General features: G+C 47.8%; 1 protein-coding gene across 3 annotated transcripts in view; it reads left to right on the top strand.

The window, feature by feature from the left end:
• FAM107A (family with sequence similarity 107 member A) overlaps window positions 1–19,814 on the top strand; it is a 555,305-nt gene that overhangs the window by 414,642 nt on the left and 120,849 nt on the right. The window lies entirely within an intron of this gene.

Genomic DNA, 19,814 nt, shown 5'->3' with positions numbered 1-19,814 from the left:
TTTGTAATATACATGATGATTTTTTACAGTCTAACAAATAATTGCACTTCTCAGCCCTCTCACAGGGCAGCTTTCTGTGTGAAAACACTCCAGGCTCAGTCACCTGAGCAAAGTTAAACATTTGTTGTGAGTGGAGTACTGTACTTCAGAAATGACTGAGAAGATTTGTACCACAAACACTGCGGCTGATTTAGAATCTCACGATGTTGTTGTGACCACGTTAGCGTCTTTTGCCGGAGTCATGTCCGCACCTTTATGCTAATGTTAGCGAAAGTCCTTCCTCTGGTGTACAAGTGTACAATAAATCCTTCCTCTGGTGTACAAGTGTACACAATATGGTGTACAAGTGTCCTTTATGCTAATGTTAGCGAAAGTCCTTCCTCTGGTGTATTGGTGTACAATATGCAATATGTGTGTCGGAATAAGCAAGGACTGGGATGCCTACTTTGTGCGTCTTTAGATGCTACCATCAGATGCACCATCGACAATGCACCTAGGTCTGAGTTCGCAACCAGTTTTGCAACACACCTGCACCACACTTCCATAACACTCACATAAGACCGTACACATCTCTGTGCATCTGAATAGCTGCCTCTTATCCCTCCTGGAATGCCTAATACATTTTTGAGACCGTGTGTAACAGTCGCACACAGACACACTCACACACAGTGGAACACATATGTTGTGTGACTTTTTAGCTACTTATACGCATGTGCTACTTATACGCATGTGCAATTCGTAAACATTGATCAAATATCGGCATTACTTCCAATTCAGAATCAGTCCAACTGTGTTCATTTCCAGTGTCTGCATGGCGTTTGAATAAGGGGCAGAGGGGGAATTTGCCTAGGGCCAACAGGTTGGGAGTTTATTATTATTATTATTATTATTATTATTATTATTCCTACGGGAATAATTTATCATTGGTAGCAGTAGGGGCCTCAGAAAGTATTATTCCATATAGCTGTATTTAGCAGGATTATATCTCAGAGCTATCCTCTTGCCCAGACAATGGATCTGATAAGAGCATGCCCCAACGAAGAGTAAAGGGGGGTACTCACGGAGCGATCGCTGCTTAAAATCTAAGCAATCTGACTAGATTGCTTAGAATTTAAGCATGATCTGTCCGTGTGTACCCCCCACAGTGATAGCGATGCGCAGCCCCGCGCATCGCTATCGCTGGTGCTAGATTGGCCTGCATCACGCTGTGCTGAGCGGGATGAGAGATGTGTACTGAGCGGTTCTCCTCAAATCAGGCCGTGAATACGGCCCTTAAAAAGTAATTGAAGGAACTGGTAATCAGCCTAAATAGGTCTCTAGATAATAAGGCTGAATAGAAGATAGCAGATCCTTGTTCCTGTACAAGAAAGACAAGCGACAAAGCCTGTATTTGTGGTGAGACCTTGTAGGGTTGCTGACTACCCATATCTGTGGCATTTTGCCACACAAGTTATCTTATCCTTAAATCGTGTGTACTACAGTATATAGAAATATAGTACAATCCTTAACCTTGGTATATAAGTCCCAACCTACTGTATATATAGAGCGGAGTCCTGAGTCTGTGCCACAAGTTACTGTAAACCTCAGGCCATCTCTTATCTCTGTTATATACAAGTTACTGTATATATAGAGCTCTATATATACAAGTTACTGTATATATAGAGTGGAGTCCTGAGTCTGTGCCACAAGTTACTGTAACCCTCAGGCATAATAACTGAAGGAGCAGTCAAAGCGGGGTATCCAATTACTTGCGGCCGTTGACCGGGGGTAATTTTATCACCGGGGGCTATCCTATTAGCCCCCGATGCTGTGGGCTCCTCGCCCCAATGCCGTCTCTTATCTCTGATTATGCTTCGGACACCCTAAGCATAATCCGCGATAAGCGGCTGCCGGAGCTGCAATTACACATGGGATTGGGGATTTAATAATAATAATAATAATAATGTTTCTGTAGCGGGGTACACTGTTTTCCACAGGGAATACATCAGGGTATAGAGTTGGATCTTGATCCAGAGGCACCAACAGGCTAAAACTTTGACTGTTCCCAGGATGTATTGCATGGTCTCCTTTATAACCCCGCCTCCGGACACTCGAACTCAGTTTGTAAGTTGGTGTCTGCATAGCAGGTCACTTAACAGGGGGGCTGCGCTAAGCAGCCCTGAAAAGAGCTTTTTAGAAGACTTCAAGGGCCGCAGCACTTTCTATGTCATTATGACATTCTGTGCTGCGGCTCCATCACCTCCAGAGCAGCGCTGCATGCTCCCGCGACCAGTTCCCAGGTACTTGCAGCGGAGGCGCACCAGTCCACAGGCACACCACTGTTGATGCTCTCCAGGATCACGTGGCTGCATATCAGGGAGGAGGTAAGAAGGTCCCCCAGGTGGGACCCGCCGGTAAAACGCATTCCAGTCGTGGTCCCAGGAGATGTGCTGCGCCGCTGGCGTGGACACTGTACTGCACAGGGACCCCACTATATCCACCAGAGCAGGGAGCACAGGTCGGATTTTAAAAAATCCGTTTTACATAGGCTCCACAGTACCCAGTGGTGAGGACCAGCATAGGGGATAAGGCGCTGATCTGTAGCCCCTCCCCCAGTTCCGTGCGCCATCTACTGCTGGTGTTCCTGCCCTGGAGCTGCATATCGCTCTCCCTCACTCCCTGGAAGAGATTTAGGCGCCATCTTCTACAAGTAGCTGCGTCTGGTCTTCCGGACTGCAGGGCTAAGTCTCCTACTGTAAATCTGCCTGCTTGCTCAGCGCTGTGATTATACAGTCACTTAAGTATTCTACATGTCATTTTAAGACAGTGTTAGTTAAGAACAAGTGTCTCTCTACCGGAATATATAGTACAAGTATAGTGATATATTCATATACATATCTATTTACTAGTCCAGTGCAGTTTTATTGTGTGTTAAAATAATTTCTGCATTGTAATACCATTGTGACTGTGTGTGCTTGCATCTGCTATATGGATTTCACTCTCTGTGTATCCCAGCTATAACTATCACTGTATTCTGTACCCTAGGAGGCTAGGTGCGTCAGGGTCTCATATATAGTGCTACACAGTATATACTGTTTAGTGTGTTTTCTGTCTGTTTCAGTCACCTCATACCGCTTTAATTCTCTGTCTGTGTCCTGTATTTACTGTCACATAAATCAGGGGGTTATTTGCAGGTATTGTATTTGTCTGGCTTTATTGTACTGTTACGCTCTACGGCTACATTCACTATAATGTCTGCCACACTGGGCGGGAAATCCGCGGACGCTTCTGCATCATGCAGTGCTTGTACCAAGGATTTACCTGAGGGGGAAGTTGTACCTGATGGTTTGTGTACTGGGTGCCATACATCTCCCAGTCAGCCAGCAGCTCCTGTTGCCAATCAGGAGCCACCTTGGGCAGCTTTCTCAAGTATGCTGAATACGCTTGTGACACGTCTTACGCCCCCTGTGGGACCTCCTGTGTCATTGCAGCCACATATTGTCCCTGTAGTTAATCCGCCCTGGGCGGACACTCTGTCTACCCAGATACAACCATTAAATCAATCTTTGGTGAGACAAAAGTCTACCCCACGTCCCTCTGGGGTCAATGGTTCATCTAAGCTGGCCGCTGCCTCCTCTCAATCCACTAATATTTCAGATAATGCTGATGAGGGTGGGAAATATACTGATCTGTCAGACACTGATACAGTTGCTTTTGACGAGGAACCTACAACTCAGGTTGATGTTCCTGACCTAGTGGAGGCTATTAAGCTGATTCTACAAATTGATGATGAGGTAGATCCCACTACTGCGTCTAAGAAACCTGATAAGTTCAAACGTCAGAAGGTTGCTAAAGTAGTCTTACCACATTCTGACCTTTTAATCGACATACGTCAGGAATCCTGGTCTTCTCCAGGAAAGAAATTCTCTCTGTCTAAGAAGATGCTGGCTCGTTATCCTATCCCTGTGGAGTTGAGTAACAAGTGGGAAAATCCACCGCCGGTGGACTCTCATGTCGCCCATCTTGTGGTGGCATCGACTCTGCCTGTCACCACTGTCACCTCACTGAAGGAACCGATGGATAAGCATGTGGAGGGATGCCTGAAGTCTATTTATGCCCTCACCGGTGCTGTACATAGACCCACTATAGCAGCCTCCTGGGCCGCAAAAGGAATTGAAGCATGGGCTCAGGCATTAGAGGAAGAGCTACCTCAGGATATTTGTGACACTGCCAGACAATATCTGTCTCATATTACCACCGCCTCCCACTATATTAAGGAGGTGGCCTCTGAAGCATGTGTAATGGCGGCCAAGGCGTCTACTACGTCTATACTGGCTTGCCAAATTCTGTGGTTGAGGTTCTGGAAGGTGGACCTGGACTCCAAAAAGACCTTGGAGGTGCTCCCTTCTAAGGGAGACATCCTATTTGGGGAAGATCCGAGCAAGATTGTGACTGACTTGGCGACTGCTAAGACTGCATTTCTCCCAAGTACTAATCCTTCTGCTCCGAAGGCTAAAAGTACCACTTTTCGTTCCTTTCGACCTCCAAGGAAAGCAAAAGGTCAGGCGTACCCGAGACAGGCTCGTGCTTCCAAAACCACTAAGCCCATACCTAAACAATCCTGGACTGCCCGTCAGCCTGCTTCCAAACAAGACAAGCCTGCTACATGACAGGGCGGGCCTCCCCCTGGGGGATCCCAGGGTGAGAGGCCGACTTCTGCAGTTCACCCAGGCCTGGTTAAAGACCACTTCGGATGACTGGGTGTGGGAAGTTGTCTCTCATGGGTACGCAGTCTCTTTCAAGAGACGTCCCACTCGCCAGTTTTGCACAACGGGTATCCCTTCAGATCCATTGAAGGCGCAAGCTCTACACCTGGTTGTGCGATCCCTCCTGGACACAGGAGTGGTGGTGCTGCTACCTCTGTCCCAGAGAGGCAGGGGATACAATGCGACCCTGTTTCTAGTCCCGAAACCCAATGGGTCCTTCCGGCCTATACTTAACCTCAAATCACTGAACAAATTTGTGAGGATATCCAAGTTCCGTATGCAAATGCTGCGCTCAATGACACTGGCCATGGAACCCGGAGATTATATGGTATTCCTGGACATACAGGACTCTTACTTGCATATACCTATTGCCATATTGCTTCAGCAATATCTGCGGTTTGCTATTGGCAACCTAGATTATCAATTCCGGGCTCTGCCATTTGGACTGGCCACGGCCCCTCGGATCTTGACCAAGGTCATGGCTGTGATGACGGCCATTCTCCTCCGTCAGGGAATCAGGATCCTGCCGTATCTGGACGACATGCTGATCCTGGCGAATTCCCAAGCTGTTCTCCTCAGTCATCTGGAACTGACGGTCCAATTCCTACAAGCCCACGGGTGGATCATCAACTGGAAAAAGTCCTCACTGGTCCCTGCTCGGAGCAGGATGCACCTGGGGGCACTGCTGGACATACACAACCAAAGATTGTTTCTGTCTCCAGAGAAAGACCTGAAACTTCAGGACAGGATCAGATACTTTTTCTCTCGCCCAAGAGTGTCGATACACTCAGCAATGCAAGTACTAGTTTTCATGGTGTCGGCTTTCGACATGGTAGAGTGCGCCCAATTTCATTCCCACCCTCTTCAGAGGTTAATCCTTTCCAAGTGGGATGGCCTGCCTCATCGGATCAGGTCTCAAATGATCTCCTTGACTCCGGAGGTTCGTCTGTCACTGAGCTGGTGGCTACAGGACCAACAGTTGAGCAGGGTCCATCCCTTCTGGATCCCCAACTGGGTTCTACTGACTACAGATGCCAGTCTGCGGGGTTGGGGCGTGGTACTAGAGCAACACTTTCTCCAGGGTCGGTGGACCAAGGAGGAATCTCTCCTCCTGATAAACATTCTGGAATTGCGGGCAGTGTTCAACAATGCTTTGACTCTTGCCCTGCCTCTTATACAGAACAGGCCTGTTCAAGTACAATCAGACAACGCCACCATGGTGGCATACATAAATCATCAAGGCGGCACTCGAAGCCGCATGGCAATGATGGAAGTGTCAAAAATCCTTCGTTGGACGGAACGCCATCTGCCAGCAATATCGGCAGTGTTCATTCCCTGAGTCCTCAACTGGGAAGCGAATTTCCTCAGTCATCAGGACGTACATGCTGGCAAGTGGAGTCTTCATCCGGAAGACTAGTGGACAAGTGGAGTCTACCAGATGTAGACCTGATGGAATCTCGACACAATCACAAGGTTCCGGTCTTCAGATCAAGGACAAAGGATCCTCAAGCAGCGTTCGTGGACGCACTGGCAGTTCCATGGAACTTTCAGCTGCCATACGTGTACCCTCCAGTGTCACTCCTGCCCAGGGTACTACGGAAGTTCAAGTAAGAAGGAAGAATACTACTTCTAGTCGCTCCAGCGTGGCCCAGATGGCATCTCAGACCTGCAGGGTCTATCGATCGAGTGTCCTCTTCTACTTCCTCAACACCCGGACCTCCTCGTTCAGGGCCCTTGTGTCTACCCGGACCTGTCCAGACTGGCTTTTACGGCATGGCTCTTGAAGCTTCACTCCTGAGGGCCAAAGGATTCTCTGAGGCGGTTATCCAAACTATGCTAAAGGCCCGCAAACCGGCTTCTGCACGGATTTATTACAGGGTCTGGAATTCTTACTTCACCTGGTGTGCTGCTAAAAATTACGATGCATACCATTTCACCTCAAGATTTTAGTTCCCTGAAACCTCCACATCTAAGGTCGTCGCTAAGAAAACACATTTTTTCTATCTTTCATTGGCAGTGGGGTAAATATAAAGTAAATATTTGCCACACCTTGTCCACAGCTGCTATGTCTAATTTAGCATTACAGATAGATTTTGGCATTTTTTAGTGTCTTTTGCAGTGGATTTCAAGACAATTAAAGAATAATCTACAAACTTGAGAAAACTGTTCAGTTCTGATAAATGCCTGAAAAGTCTCACATGCTTTTTTTTCTTTTTAAAGAGGTTGAGCCAGCCCCTTACGTTCAGGTACTTTGTAGGAATATGATGTGCAGTGTGCCAAGTATTTGAAACTACTACTATACAATACATGCCATAGAGGGATGCAGCTAGGTGACCGATGCAGTTATGTGACCTGAACGGTGAACAGCCCGACAGTCGGCATGCCAACCAACAGGGACTATTCTCACTCGTGGGTGTCCACGACACCCATAGAGTGGGCATAGAACCTGTGGCGAGTGCAGCGAGCCACCAAGCCTGCTGCATGGCGAATGCAGTGAGCCCGCAAGGGGCTATGTTTCACTCACCTTCCCCCCGACGGCCATCTGAAAGCTGGGATCCCGCTGCCTGTATGGTGACTGGCATCACACGAACCCAATCCGCCACAGCTTTTGGACAAGAAAGTCATGCGCCTTGACAGATCACTAAGGCAGTGGTTCCCAAACTTTCTTGAATCATGGCGCCTTAGAGTATCAGCATTTTTTTCATGGCACCCATAAGCCTAAAGTTTTTTTTTTATTGATACATTTTGGGAAAAAATATTAAATTAAGCAAATTGTGCCTATATATCATCCTTTAGGCTCAGTTATGTGGTGGTGGACAGAGCTGTGTTTCTGATTGTCCACATGTTTTATGATTGGCAGTGACTAGCACTGGTTTTGGCTATCACTTTGACCATAAATTATTTGATTTGGTTCTGGACCACCAACCTGAAGCACCCCTGCAAGAGCCTCGCAGCACCCCAGGTTGGCTAGGCACACAGTTTGGGAACCACTGCTGTAAAGGTGACGATAATTCAATTCCTTTAAGCTGTGGCTTAACTATAGCTGAAGTCCATGCTCTTGTTATGGGACATAGGGCCTTATTCAGAGATGGGCGCAGCCGCTGTAGTGCATGAGCTTGATCCTTCACTATGCAAGGAAGGATGCTATCGCATAGTAATGGAGTGGCGGCGCAGCATCGGGGGGGGGGGGGGGGGGGGCAGGAAACACAAGTGTATCATGGCTGTTATCGGGGCCGGCCGATGACGTCGCCTGCATTTCCTGTGATAGGGAATATGGCGGTCATGCCTCTATTCTATGCAATCTGAATTAAATTGACATTAATGTGCTGGGCGGCACCCAGCATATGAGTAGTATGGTCACAGATTTTGCTGCTATAGAAAAATCTGCATCCCACTCAGAATAACCCCCTTGGTACTTAGGGTGGCCCAGTGATATTTGTCAGTTTGTTCTGAAGACCTTGACTTTGCTCTTCCGTGGGTGCATAGGCAGAGGTTCTCAAATATGGTCCTCAAGGTACCCCAACGGTCCCTGTTTTAGGTATATCCATGGCTCAGCTTAGATGGTTAAATCAAATTGACTGAGGTATTAAATTAGTCACCGGGATCAGTATTAGTCACCAGGATCGGTATGCAGTGCCGGTTCCGGGTCTTCTTGCGCCCGGGGCGGCATTAGGGGGCGTGGCTTCATACATAGGGCGTGGTCAGTTACGCCCCATGTACTGTAGTAGGATGTGAGGTGCACAATGACGTCATCGCGCACCGCACAACAAAGGTCCTCTCCACGAAGGAAAATTAGACGCTAAGCGTCTAATTTTCCTTCGTGGAGAGGACCTTTGCTGTGCGGTGCGCGATGACATCAACGCGCACCGCACATCATTACAGTAAAGGTCCTCTCCCTTTACAACGGGCAGCCGACGAAGGGAAACTAGACGCTACACGTCTAGTTTCCCTTCACAGCGGCATCGGGGGGCACAGCAGCAGCGGATCTTGCCATGGTGCGGCGCCCTCCGGAGGGCGCCGTCGCCCTCCGGAAGGCGGCGCCCCGGGCTAAAGTCCTGCATGCCCGTGGCAAGATCCGCTACTGATGGTATGGGATCCCTGCATTCAGCAGACCGACGCCGTTAAGCAAGCAGCCAGAATCCCGCAGCAATCGTAGTGTGTCCCCACTCGGGCTCGCTGCACTCGCCCCGCTTCAGGCCCGGTGGTGACCAAAGCCAGACTATTATATTCCCCCTAGGGTGTCGGGATTCCGGCATCAGTATACTGACAGCCAGGATCCAGACAGCTGGTAATTTAACCGCATATCAAGTCACCTGTGACCAAGCATTGATATACTTAAAAGCGTTGGGGTGCCTTGAGGACCGCGTTTGAGGACCTCTGGCATAGGGTCTTCCAATTCCACTTTATATTGCAAAAATTGTTGCATGGGACCTGGGGGGTCATTCAGATCTGTTCGCTAGGCAGTGATTTTTGCTGTCCTGCGATCAGATAGTCTCCGCCTACAGGGGGAGTGTATTTTTGGTGTGCAAGTGTGCGATTGCATGTGTAGCAGAGCTGCACAAACTGATTTTGTGCAGTCTCTGCGCAGCCCAGGACTTACTCAGCCGTTGCGATCACATTAGTCTGTTTGGGACCGGATTTGACGTCAGACACCCTCCCTGAAAACGCTTGATCCTGTCTGCGTTTTCCCGGACACTCCCTGAAAATGGTCAGTTGCCACCCACAAACGCCATCTTCCTATCAATCTCCTTGCGAATGCCCGTGCGAATGGATCCTTCGCACAATCCTGTCGCTGACTCTCGATCCCCATTGCAGCCGTGCAATGCGCCGGTGTGGTGCATACGCATGCGCAGTTCGAATCTAATCGCCAGTTGTGCGAAAATGCACAGCAGCAATCAGATCTGAATGACCCCCCCCCATGGTCTTTACGTATCATGCCTGTGTCTTTAAATATGGAGCCTAATTCAGTAAGGACAGGCTATCCTTTGGATTGCATGATGGGGGCCGGCCATCGCTGGGCAAGACCGGCCATCGCTGGGCAAGACCGCCCAGCATGCTGACTGAGGCCTTCACCATTGAACAAGCAGAAATTGCGATGTGATTGTTAGCAGAAACTAAGGAAGCTACCTGCCGGTGCAGCTTAGCTGCGCACGCAGGAGACCCACCGCCATCTTCCTGATTGTGGCGGCTGCGTGTGATGTCACGGAGCCGCCGTGATCACGACTCCGTTCGGCCGCCCCCGCAACGATCTGTCTCCTCACTGGAAATGGAGCGTTGCCCGCCCCGCGACCGCCTCTGCCTGATTGACAGGCAGAGACGATCGCATTTTCTGCAGCTGCCCCGCAGAAAATGCGGGCGCATGCGCAGGATGGGCGCTGCGCATGTGCCCACATCTTTGCGCATGCGGTTGAATCACTTATTGCGATCCAACCTGAATTAGGCCCATAATACAGTTATCACAAGCCTATTACAGAACAGTGGGGGGAAAAAGTTTCCACTTTGAAAATGAGACACTGTTTTTCATGTTTGATTGAATATGATAAGGGCACATTTTTCCAGGTTCACAGGTGGAAAAACAGGTCTATCTTTAAAACACTGTCAGATTAAATTACTCTCCCCAGCCTCAAAGAATCTTATCATGTAGTATCTAGTTGTACACAAATATGTCTGTGAGTGAATACCATGATTGTTTGAGAACTGCGCTACAGTCACTGCTTGTGACTGAGGCCACAACATTCTACGTGTGGTTCTGTGGTGCAGCCTTCAGATGTTGTTATTGGTCGTTGCTGTGAAAGAATCAATGCGTTATGTAATGTCATCAGTGATGTCAGTCAGCCTGCCCCTTGGCTAGTCCCTGTAGCTGTGATCTCTCAGATGTATGTGACAAAGCAGTTATTGTTTCCAACATTGACAAATGCATATGTATCATACTTGTGGGCAGTGGTTTAACGAAGGGTCGGCACTAGGCCAGATTTCTCATAGTGAGAACCTCACCTTTGGGAGCACAATCCTAGGGCTTGCAAAGATGAGGCTCTTACCTGGTCTCTCTGGGCCTGACGCAGAGTTTAAGGCAATTTACTTATAATTGGTCCCACATTACGTGCATGGGAAAAAAAATAGGTACTGTATACACAGATTTGTGCACATCTCTGTGGTCGGATCAACCTTGTACAAACACCTGGTTTCATGTTCATTGGTATCATCAGTACACACTTGAACCAGTTCTATCCCTGGTGCAATAGATCTGTCTGGAAAACTGGTGCATTTGCCCATACACGCAGTTCTGCTTCGGCTGCAGGCCCTCATTCCGAGTTGTTCGCTCGCTAGCTGCTTTTAGCAGCATTGCACACGCTAAACCGCCGCCCTCTGGGAGTGTATCTTAGCATAGCAGAATTGCGAACGAAAGATTAGCAGATTTGCGAATAGAAATTCTTAGCAGTTTCTGAGTAGCTCGGGACTTACTCTGCCATTGCGATCAGTTCAGTCAGTTTCGTTCCTGGTTTGACGTCACAAACACACCCAGCGTTCGCCCAGACACTCCCCCGTTTCTTCAGACACTCCCGCGTTTTTCCCAGAAACGCCAGCGTTTTTTCGCACACTCCCATAAAACGGCCAGTTTCCGCCCAGAAGCACCCACTTCCTGTCAATCACACTCCGATCACCAGAACGATGAAAAATCCTCGTTATGCCGTGAGTAAAATACCTAACTTTTGAGTAAAATAACTAAGCGCATGCGCTCTGCAAACCTTGCGCATGCGCAGTAAGCGACTAATCGCAATATAGCGAAACTCGGCAACGAGCGAACAACTCGGAATGAGGGCCGCAGTTCCGTCAACTCGCCCTCATGACCTGTGCCAATGAGAGATCTCCCTGTAACCACCAAGTTACGCATCTGCAAGTGGAGATGCATTCGGTTTGCGTTTGACGCTGAATCACTCATGCAGTAACATAGAAACATAGAATTTGACGGCAGATAAGAACCACTTGGCCCATCTAGTCTGCCCTTTTTTTTTATCCTTTAGGTAATCTCAACCCTTTTTGAACCTTAATTCTTTGTAAGGATATTCATATGCCTATCCCAAGCATGTTTAAATTGCTCTACAGTCTTAGCCTCTACCACCTCTGATGGGAGACTATTCCACTTATCCACTACCCTTTCTGTGAAGTAATTTTTCCTTAAATTTCCCCTGAACCTCCCCCCCTCCAGTCTCAGTGTATGTCCTCGAGTTCTAATACTTCTCTTCCTTTGAAGAATGTTTCCCTCCTGAACTTTGTTAAGACCCTTGATATATTTGAAAGTTTCTATCATGTCTCCCCTTTCCCTTCTCTCCTCCAAATTATACATGTTAAGATCTTTTAGCCTTTCCGGGTACGTTTTGTGATGTAGGCCATGCACCATTTTAGTTGCCCTTCTTTGTACACTCTCTACTGTATTTATATCCTTCCGGAGATATGGTCTCCAGAACTGGACACAGTATTCCAGATGGGGCTGCACCAATGACCTATACAGTGGCATTATCACTTCTTTTTTCCTGCTACTGATTCCTCTCCCTATGCAACCAAGCATCTGACTTGCCTTTCTCATTGCTTTGTTGCATTGCTTTCCTGCCTTCAAGTCACTTGAAATAGTGACTTCTAAATCCCTTTCCTCCTCAGTAGTTTCCATTATAGAACCCTTGATACTATATTTAGCCTTTGGGTTTTTGAGACCCAAGTGCATGATTTTGCATTTTTTAGCATTAAACTGTAGTTGCCACGTTCTTGACCATTTCTCAATCCTAGCTAGGTCATCAATCATTTGTTTTACCCCTCCCGGTGTGTCTACCCTGTTGCATATCTTTGTATCATCTGCAAAAAGGCATACCTTCCCTTCAATACCATCTGCAATGTCACCAACAAAAATATTAAAGAGAACTGGACCAAGTACAGATCCCTGGGGTACTCCACTGGTAACATTTCCCTCCATAGATTGCACCCCATTAACTACAACTGTCTGTTTCCTATCCTGCAACCAGGTTCTTATCCATTTAACTGTTTTATAATCCACCCCCACGCTTTCAAGTTTATTTAGCAGTCTGCGATATGGGACAGTGTCAAATGCCTTACTAAAGTCTAGATATGCTACATCTACAGCTCCCCCTTGATCTATTATTTTCGTCACAGAGTCAAAAAAGTCAATAAGATTTGTTTGGCATGATCTACCACCAGTAAATCCAGGCTGTTTTGGATCCTGTAAGTGGTTTGATTTAAGATATTCCACAACTCTTTCTTTTAATAGTTTCTCCATTACTTTCCCCACTACTGATGTAAGGCTTACTGGTCTGTAGTTACTTGCTTCTTCCTTGCTTCCACTTTTGTGCAGTGGAACTACATTTGCTCTTTTCCATTCCTCTGGAATGGCACCTGCATTTAGTGACTGGTTAAACAATTCTGTTAACGGTGTAACCAGCACATCTTTTAGCTCTTTGAGTATCCTTGGGTGTATCCCATCTGGTCCCATTGATTTATCCACTTTTAGTTGTGAAAGTTCTGTTAGGACCTTCTCCTCTGTAAATGTACTTTCATCTACCTTATTTTTATGAATGTCCTTGCAACTTAACTGTGGCCCCATCCCTTCTTCTGTAGTAAATACTGAGCAAAAATAAATATTTAGATGATCTGCTATTGCCTTGTCTCCCTCCACCAAATTCTCACTCTCTGTCTTAAGTCTTATTATTCCTCCATTTGATTTTCTCCTTTCACTTATATACTTAAAAAAAGTTTTGCCCCCTTTATCTACTGACTGGGCCATTTTTTCCTCAGCTTCTGCCTTTGCACGTCTGATCACTTTCTTAGCATCCTTCCGTCTGTCAAGATACACCTCTTTGTCATTATTATTTTGAGTCTGTTTGTATTTCCTAAAAGCCATCTTTTTTGCTTTCACACTAGTTGATACTTCTTTTGTGAACCACACTGGCTTCCTTTTCCTGGTGCTTTTCCTAACCCTTTTGATACAAAGATCAGTTGCACTTAGTATTGCACTTTTCAGTTTTTCCCACCTCTCCTGCACTCCTTCCAAGTTCCACCAGTCCGCCAATGAATCACTTAAACATCTCCCCATTTTTGCAAAATCAGCATTTCTAAAATCCAACACCTTTGTTTTTGTGTGACAGGAGTTGGATCCTGTCTTTATACTAAACCATACTGCTTGATGATCACTGGATCCCAGGTGCTCACCCACATATATGTTGGATATCCTATCACCATTTGTAAGAATTAAATCTAATATTTAATCTTTGCGAGTGGGCTCTGTCACCAATTGCTTGAGAGATGCTCCCTGTAAGGAATGTAGAAATTTGCCACTTGTAGCTGAATTTGCAAAAGACCCCTCCCAATTTACATCAGGTAAATTAAAGTCTCCCATGATTATGACTTCTCCCTTTAAAGCCATTTTAGTGATGTCCAACAATAGGTTTCTGTCCAAATCCTGCCCCTGGCCTGGTGGTCTATAGATCACCCCAATGCGAAGAACATCCTTCTCCCTGGTTTCTATGGTGACCCAAAGGGCCTCAGTTTTGTCTTCAATATTTTGTATTAAAGTAGCATTTATGCTTTTTTTCACATACATTGCTACCCCTCCTCCTATTCTTCCTATTCTATCCTTCCTAAATAAATTGTATCCTGGTATAGCTATGTCCCAGTCATGATTTTCATTGCACCATGACTCTGTAATTGCCACAAAATCCAGGTTATCCCTTGTCATTATCGCAATTAGCTCTGGAATCTTGTCTCTTAAGCTCCTAGCATTTGCACACATAGCTTTAAGATTTTTGTCTGTGCATTTGTTATTAGTAGCCATGTCCAGACTGTACAAAATAAATGACAAGTTTAAAGTTGAAATTACCTGTTTGGGGATGTTGCTCAGTGTTAATATATATATATATATATATATATATCAATTTTTTTACTAATCAGAAATCACACTGTTTCCTTTACACCATGAATACACCTCCCTAAATGTAAAGATATAGTACACCTGACCACAATGACCAAATGATCAAAGGAGGTAAACACCAGAGAGCATGCAATAATAAACTATGTTTCACTGTGCAACTTCCCCACACATGCAACGCCAATTACAAGCCAATTATTACATCAAAAAACATACATGAGTTTGCATAAGAGAGAGCTGTAGTGAGCAGTTTGGGGATGTCTTTTCATAGTGTAAAAAGACAGATAACATTGGTACAGGTGAGAATTCAGATGGTTTTGGTAAGCTATAGACATAGATTTGAGTAGTTGCGGATGAAGTGGAAAGGTCTAGCAGCGTTCCTAACACAGATTTAAGTTCTAAGTATGGGTTACTCAGGCTGGAGTAGTTTGATGTGAAGAGGAACTGGACTCACATTTGTTTGAAAGCTGTCCTTTAGTGGTCCAGATTGTGGATAGGTTGTTGTCCTTCTGTTTTCCTTCGGTTTAACGTCGGTGTAACGTCGAAATTATTTTTAAATTTGTAGTTATCCTTTGAATAATGTCCTTTGAAGTAATGGCCCACAAGCCTACGACCTAAGCCTTTCTGATGTTCTTTAAGTAATGGACCAAGCATGTGAATACACTGATTGCACCCAAACTCCAATGAACCCTCCCCCAGCAATGACTAGTAATAAAAGTTTTAAGAAAAGAAGCGAACAAACCAACAGAGATTTATCACAGTCATGCCCTCATGCCTATACTCAGGAGATAACATTCCAATTTATCAATAGCAACCCATCATGTGCATAAGCAATCTAATATAAAAGCAGATGCCTTATGCCTATAGCAATGCCATAATTCTTAATAACCAATTTGCTAATTACTATTTCAGTGCAATCAGTAGTGATAATCTGCAGCTCTCATTTACAATAAACCTAGACAAGTATATATTCACCAGCAGGTATTTGGGTGCAATGTTCTGCAGGAGTGTAGAAGATGGAATTACCAGCAGGTATTTGGGTGCAATGTTCTGCAGGAGTGTAGAAGATGGAATTACCAGCAGGTATTTGGGTGCAATGTTCTGCAGGAGTGTAGAAGATGGAATTACCAGCAGGTATTTGGGTGAAATGTTCTGCAGGAGTGTAGAAGATGGAATTACCAGCAGGTATTTGGGTGCAATGTTCTGCAGGAGTGTAGAAGATTGAATTACCAGCAGGTATTTGGGTGCAATGTTCTGCAGGAGTGTAGAAGATGGAATTACCAGCAGGTATTTGGGTGCAGTAGTTACGTACGTCTGTGTATGGCTCATGCCCAGTGCAAGGATCATACAAGATAACGCTCTGCAAATGTTCTTGTGTTCAACTAAAATGCAGCCTAAAGGGCCCTACACACTGGTCGATACCAGTGAAAGATATGAACGATCTTGTTCATTAATGAACGAGATACCGTTCATATCTTTCAGTGTGTAGGCACCAGCGATGAATGATGCACGGCCCCGTACTCGTTCATCGCTGGTGCTGGCTCGTTTAAACATGCAGACCAATATGGACAATAGCGTCCATATTAGCATGCAGTGCTAATATGCTTCACTCCCCCCGTCACCTCCCCCCGCCGCCGGGTCGCCCGTCTGCTGTGTCGGCGGTCGGGCAGCTCGGCGGCAGGTCGCTGAGTCTGTAGGGCCCTTAAGAATTAGAGCCGAACAGTAAGGAGATGATTCGGTCGTGTCCAAGTTTATATTTGCAGACCAAGATATTATAATGTTGCTATCATTCAGTCTGTGTATGTATTGTTCTGATTTCATGTTTCAGCATTACACCATCCACTGTTTTTTTTGCTTATGCTGTCAATATTAGTATCCGGACTAGCACCAGTCTCATGCTGGGTGCAAGAGATCCCTCACAAAGAGGGCGCCCCAGCTGATTCCGAACTGCTAAATCAAGCACAGAAGTCGCGATACGCATACACAATTCACCCATGATACTCCAATCAGACACAGCCACCACGTACGCCTTAATACTCAACACCCAGAGCGCGCAAACTTGACGTTGTTCTCCGTTCATACGAGATCCGGCACAGACGCAACTGCTTGATACTTCAGATGCATTGTTCGGCATGTGTGCCACACCATATTATCAGATTGTGATGCATGCGCAGTTGTCTTATAAGCGGGAGATACGGCTATTGCGGGAGGTGCTTCCAGCTAAGAATCACTGCCTATGGGTGTGTGCTGTCAGCGAGGACATGCAATGTTTGCTCGGTATCCCTTGCTGTGCATTATGACCTTACATGGCTGCAAATTTGACACCAGCGCAATAAGTGCAAATAACTCTAAACCAGCCGCTATTGCAGAAATTAGTTTTCTTTTTTCAATGGCTTCAGACTTGAATCAGAGGTATCCAGATAATAGGTCGACAAGCAATAGGTTGACACATGCATACTGTATGGTCGACATGGTCAAAGGGTCAACAGGTTCAAATGGTCAACATGATAATGGTCGACACAGAATATGGTCACATGGGCCCTCATTCCGAGTTGTTCGCTCGCAAGCGGATTTTAGCAGATTTGCTCACGCTAAGCCGCCGCCTACTGGGAGTGAATCTTAGCATCTTAAAATTGCGAACGATGTATTCGCAATATTGCGATTACACACCTCGTAGCAGTTTCTGAGTAGCTTCAGACTTACTCGGCATCTGCGATCATTTCACTGCTTGTCGTTCCTGGTTTGACGTCACAAACACACCCAGCGTTCACCCAGACACTCCCCCGTTTCTCCAGCCACTCCCGCGTTTTTTCCGGAAACGGTAGCGTTTTTTCCCAGACGCCCATAAAACGGCCTGTTTCCGCCCAGTAACACCCATTTCCTGTCAATCACACTACGATCGCCTGAGCGAAGAAAAAGCCGTGAGTAAAAATCCAAACTTCATAGCAAATTTACTTGGCGCAGTCGCAGTGCGGACATTGCGCATGCGCACTAAGCGGAAAAACGCTGCGATGCGAAGAAATTTTCTGAGCGAACGACTCGGAATGACCTCCATTGGGTTTTTAGGTTTTGTTTTTTTCATTTTTAGGACTTTTTTATACTTTACCATCCACGTGCACTACAATTCAGAATGGTAACCTGTTTCGAGCAAAGCGTAGCGATGCACCTTGCCCTAAGAATGGCGAGCGTTGGCTGTAACATTAAAAACATTATATCGGGGCGTGGCCTGGAGCCTGACCGAGGTGGCAGCACAGACGGGGAGCTCCTCTGCTACCGCAATATTCTCACCCCCCATACCTCTCCCCCCGTGCCTCTCCCCCCTCCTAATTCCGTCCCCCACTGTTATGTGCTCCCCGCTCAAGGGTGGACTACGGCCGCGGAGTCGGGGAGCCGGTATACTGGCTCCTGCGGATTGCGGCCTGTCCGACACCCAGAAGCCGGGGCCTCGATTTTCGACCAGCGGCGCCGGACGTCTGTAGCAGCCCCCCGTGCGGCTTCCGCTGGAGGGTTTGCGCCCGGCGCCCCACGCCCGGGCCCTCACCTCAAGGCTCGCTGAGTCTCTCCACGCCCAGGGGGGCCTGATGACCCGGCCGGACGCGGCCGCACGAATCCCGGACTCTCAGCGGCGGCGGCCACCTTCTCCCTCGTGAGCCGGAGGGTGCTCCAGAAACCGCACGGCCTGGCCGCCGTCTCTACCCTTCCGTCTGGAGACAGACGTCCCTCTCTTGCAGCCCTCCAGACGCTGCTTACCGGAGGCCTTGGTTGTAATGCCGGAGGGAACGTAAGCCTGTCCTCCCTGTGCCCGTGGTCTGGCGCCGGCTCCTCATTGCGGTACCGGCCCGTCAGGTGACCCGACCGGACCCCCATCTCCCGTGTGGCTTCTTTCTGGTGAGCTCAGCACACCCTGTCCTCCTGACTGTCTGCGCCTCCATATTACACCCGCGCCTGGGCCCCCCGGGTTGCTGAGCCCCTTGCTGCACCCCTCTGGCGCCCACAGTCTAGCCTCTGAGGTCTGGGCTCCCTCCTTGATTGGGCGCAGCCCCGCGAGGCACTCCTGCTTCTGCTGCTCCCTGTGGGCCCTCCAGTATAGCCGGGCCTAGACCCCCCCCGCCCCTGTTGTCTGGTCCTGGTGCGACCCCGGCCACTGGCTGGTCCGTGTCCGGGCCCCATCTACACCAGAGAGCTTTGTCCCATACTGCTCCTGATTGCCTGGCTTCTCCCCGGGATCGTGGGGACCCTCGCCTCTGCCGGAGCCCCCTAGCCCTGAGCCACCTGCCTTGTTCGGCGAGCCACGACATGATGTCTCACTAGAGATCCTGCCTCACCCCCCCTGGTCCTGAGCTCTGCTGCCGGAGCACCTTCTCTACTTCACACCCTGCTCATCACCCTCTTTCTTGTATATTCACGATGCCCAGGGGCAGTAAAAAGTCACAGGGCTCCGACCTCACACCATTTCTCACTAAAAAGAGCACCCCGGCCTTGAACAGGCCCGATGCTCCTGACCCTCCCCAGGGCTCCTCGGACTCTGAGGCCGAAGACGATGACCTCACACCCCTCACCAGAAGAGACTTCCTCTCCCTCCTCAAGGAGGTGCGGGATGTTAAAACCTCTGTCCAGGCTCTTCACTCCCTGAAATCCGACATTGCCGACATCGGCTCCAGGACGGACCAACTTGAACGTCGAGTGGAAGAGGTGGTGACGTTCCCCCAAACGGTCGAGACCGATTTCCACCAACTCCGCCAAGATGTCGCCCAACTGAGGGAGGAGCATGAGGACCAAGACAATAGGGTGAGGAGAAACAATCTGAGGATTCGGGGCATTCCTAAAGAAGTCGAGGCGGCTCACCTTGACTTCTACCTTAAGAGTCTTTTTGCCCTTCTGTCACCTGACACCCCTGAAGAACACCTCCTCCTGGACCAAGCACACCGAGCCCTCCGTCCTCGCTCCCAGGACTCCTCCCAACCCAGGGATGTCATCCTCCGACTACATTACTTTACTGCAAAGGAGGCTATTATGAGGGAGGCCCGATGGATAGGATCCGTGACTTTCCAGAATGTCCCTTTGCAGATCTTTCAGGATCTCTCCCCGCTCACCCTGGCCAAACGCAGAGACTTTAAACCCATCACTTCCCTGCTTTC

This window comes from Pseudophryne corroboree, chromosome 9 (genome assembly GCF_028390025.1).
Source record: "Pseudophryne corroboree isolate aPseCor3 chromosome 9, aPseCor3.hap2, whole genome shotgun sequence".
Lineage (NCBI taxonomy): Eukaryota > Metazoa > Chordata > Amphibia > Anura > Myobatrachidae > Pseudophryne > Pseudophryne corroboree.
The sequence above is the reverse complement of the archived record's forward strand: the minus strand, read 5'-3'. Positions and strand labels throughout refer to the sequence as shown.